This window comes from Lethenteron reissneri, chromosome 28 (genome assembly GCF_015708825.2).
Source record: "Lethenteron reissneri isolate LAM-NWPU_2019-01 chromosome 28, ASM1570882v1, whole genome shotgun sequence".
Lineage (NCBI taxonomy): Eukaryota > Metazoa > Chordata > Hyperoartia > Petromyzontiformes > Petromyzontidae > Lethenteron > Lethenteron reissneri.
Window position 1 is genome coordinate 5,167,745 of NC_083806.1, and position 3,798 is coordinate 5,171,542.

Here is a 3,798-nt window from a genome sequence, read left to right on the forward strand (position 1 = left end):
TCTTTGTCTGTTTTTTCTGGGCCTCTCCTAGATCGACTCAGCCTTAAATGAGTACCCGGTGAGGCGTGTATAAAACATCACCACTGGGGAGACAAAGGCGGCCGGGTGTGGTGTCGGCCACCCACCCCCTCGTGTGCCGTGCCGGCCTTCACAGGTGCACGCTAACTACCGCATCATAATGCCGCTCTCACAGTTGAAGGGTGACACGCAATGTCGCCAGACATTTCACCAACTTCCCATTTTGGACATCTGTGAAAAAGAGCTTCATAGCTCATCGGATTCCTCCACCATAAATAGAGATTCTAATTACGTGTCTGTCCACCTAAGATGTTTACTCCTTCTACTCAGATTCCAAAGAACACAGGATGAGATGTTACTATCCTTTGTGCAAGCACTTCCAAGAGTTCATGAACAGTGAGCCTGGTGAAATTTGGGGAGCGCATCGTCAGTAGTGACCCTTTGGTTCCTAGGGTGTTTCGGCCTTTCATACTATACACCCTCCCCAAAGGCGGCCAGCGACAGGGTGATCAATCCTACGCTTGCGTCCCATTCCCAATTAGTCATAGGAGTTGCCTTGTTGTTGGTAGCCAACATCCCATGGGACTATGCATGGCAAGGGCGTCCTCCTCCCTGAGTCAAGCATTGTTGACTGCATACCTCCTGGCCCTCTCACTTTGGGGCCCAGCTGGGGTCTTTCCTCTTCATCCAGAGCCACTGACTGCTGCCTTCTGCCGCCTCCGATACAGCTTTGATTGCCGAACGCTGGCTCTGGCCCTTAATTCCCAGGTCTCTAAGCAGTCTGGTTGTAGATGTTGCCACAAAACCTCTGCAGCCCACCTCCACTGGTCGGACTTCTGTGTTCCAGCCATGATGCCGTGCTTCGGCAGCTAGATCGGCATAGCGCAGATGTTTTCGCTCATAAGCCTCATCTACTGAGACCTCCCAGGGTACTGTGAGCTCAATGATGAAGACCTTCTTGAGCGAACGGGACCAGAGCACCATGTCAGGTCTTAGGGTGGTGGTTGCGATCTCCGGAGGAAACACAATTGCCGGCCAATGTCAGCTAGCATTTTCCAGTCGCGGGCCAAGCGCAGCTGGTCTCGCTCTATTGGTGTAGAGCCACTCTTCGGTGGTTTAGCCCCTTCGCGGACAAAGGTCGTCCGTAAGGGGTGTGATGCTGCTGGGGGTGGTAGGGAGTTGGTGGCAGCTCGCTTGTCCTCCAGGGCAGACGCAAGGTTTTTAAGGACTTGGTTGTGACGCCAAGTGTAGCGTCCTTGGGTGAGGCTTGTTTTACACCCTGTGAGAATGTGCCTGAGGTTGGCTGGCATGGAACAGAGGGCACAGTCCGGATCTTCACCATACCATTGGTGAAGATTAACTGGTGTTGGAAGAATGTCATATGTTGCTCTGATGGAAAAGCTCAACCGCCTCGCTTCCATGGCCCACAGATCCTTCCAGCTGATCTTCCTCTTCTCCACACTGTCCCATCGAGTCCACTGTCCTTGTTTGGTAAGAGAGACTGCCTTGGCCCACCTTGCAGCCTCCTCCTGATGGCGTACTTCCTGCACTACCATCTTCCGCCGCTCTGGTGCAGTGGCCTTACTCCAAGCAGCACGGCTAGTTAGCCCAAGGCCTCCTCTCCCTTTCTGAACATGACCCACAATGTCAGCATGTCTGAGGGCTGCTGTTGCCTCCTGGACTGCTTTTCCTGGCCTCCATTTGCGCCCAGTTGCCAAGGTCGGCGCGTTGTTGCTCACCACTGGGTCTCGAGATTCATTCAGTGTCATCTGGAGCCTGGTCTTTGCACACTTGAATTCCTCGGTTAGACTGGTGAGGGGCAGCTTGAGGACACCATCTCCATAGAGGCCTATGGTGGTAAGGCATCGTGGAACTCCGAGCCACTTCTTTAAGTAGCTCGTGGCTCCTCTTTCCATCTTCTCCACTGTTGAGATTGGAACCTCATACACTGCTAGGGGCCACAACACCCGGGGTAGGAGACCAAACTGCAGACACCAGGCCTTTAACTTTCCAGGTAGCTGGGTGTTGTCGATGGACTGTAGGCTACTACTGATGTCTTTGCGCAGCTGTTGCACCTGGTCGTTGTCCTTCAGGCTTGCATCATACCACCTTCCAAGGCTTTTTACCGGCTGCTCAGACACTGTTGGGATTTGGTCATCTCCGATGAAGAATTTCAGGTCACAGAGTAGTCCCTTCACAATCGAGATGCTGCGTGACTTGGATGGTTTAATCTTCATACGGGCCCAGCTGATGTTCTCCTCGAGTTTTCTGAGCAGTCTCCTGGTGCATGGGACAGTGGTGGTCAATGTTGTAATGTCGTCCATGTAGGCTCTGAGTGGAGGGAGGCGAAAACCAGAGTCGACTCGCTGTCCACCAGCAACCCATTTTGAGGATCTGATGATAACCTCCATTGCCATTATGAATGCCAATGGAGAAATGGCCACCACCACTACCAACATGGCCTTCGGTAAATGCGTAATTTCATCAGCATTGCAGGAGTGATGGAGATATGCGACTGAGGGGGGAGATGGAGAGAGAGGAGGGAGATCGGAGGGAGATGGCGACATGGGAAGAGAGGGGAGAGACGTCGAGAGAAGGGTATAGAGATGGTGAGGAGAGTGGGAGAAAGTGAAGAAGTACATCGGGGAGAGTGACGGATCTCGATGGAGATGGGAGGTGGGGAGAGGGGTAGCGACGAGGGGAGCTAAAGATGAAAGGAGACGGTGGGTGGTGTCAGAGAGAGAGAGAGTGATCGAGAGAACGAGGATGAACGATAGACTTTTGACTTTTAAACAACTTTTATTGCCGCCAGCAGCAAAAGCACTGGAGGCGATTTCAATATGAAATACAGTCACCAGCAAACAAAAGAAAACAAACGTTACAAATCGACGCGCTATGGCGCTGAAAGCACCGCGCACAATACAAAAGAAAAGTCACGTGGTTGTGGTGTGAACGATAGAGGGATGGTCGCAGAGAGAGAGAGATGGAGGGAGCGTAAGAGAGAGAGTGACATGCGAAAGTGATGGGGCGTGAGAGATGGAGAGAAGGGTAAATGGAGAGTGAACGTTTGAGAGAGCGAGAGAGTTAAATATGGAGACAGTGCGAGACGGAGAGAGAGAGAGAGAGAAATATGGAGAGTGTCGGTGACGGGGAGAATGAAAGATGCGGAGAGAAAGAGACGTGATTGAGAGATGGGAATAAGGAGAGTGATGAGGAGGAATCGATGTCGAGCAAGAGAGACGGAGACTATTTATATGTGTGTGTCGAGAGAGAGAGAGACACACACACACACACGCGGGGAGAATCACTCCGAAAGATAGAGACACAAACACAGTGACACAGAGAGAGAGAGATAGGGAGAGAACGACACGGAGAGAGACCCACAGAGAGACACGCACAGAAGTAGGGAGGGAGGGCGGAGAAAGGGAGAATGGGAAAACAAAGGAGACTCATACAAAAACTAAATAACATAGAAAAAGCAAAAAAATGTGGGGGGAAAAATGAACGCAAAAAAATGAATAGAAAAAAAATCTAAAAAAAGAGAAAATACAGAATAGAAAAATAGAAAAGAGAGAGACACACACAGTGAGTCCAACTGAGAATCAGAGCGACAGAGTGGCAGAGAGAGATATTCGGGCACAGGGAGCCGTGTAACTGATGAGACTCTGTCTCTCTGTCTCTCTCTGTCTCTCTCTGTCTGTCTCTCTGTCTGTCTCTCTGTCTCTTTGTCTCTTTGTCTCTCTGTCTCTCTGTCCGTTCGGGTCTCCCCACAAAAGCCGG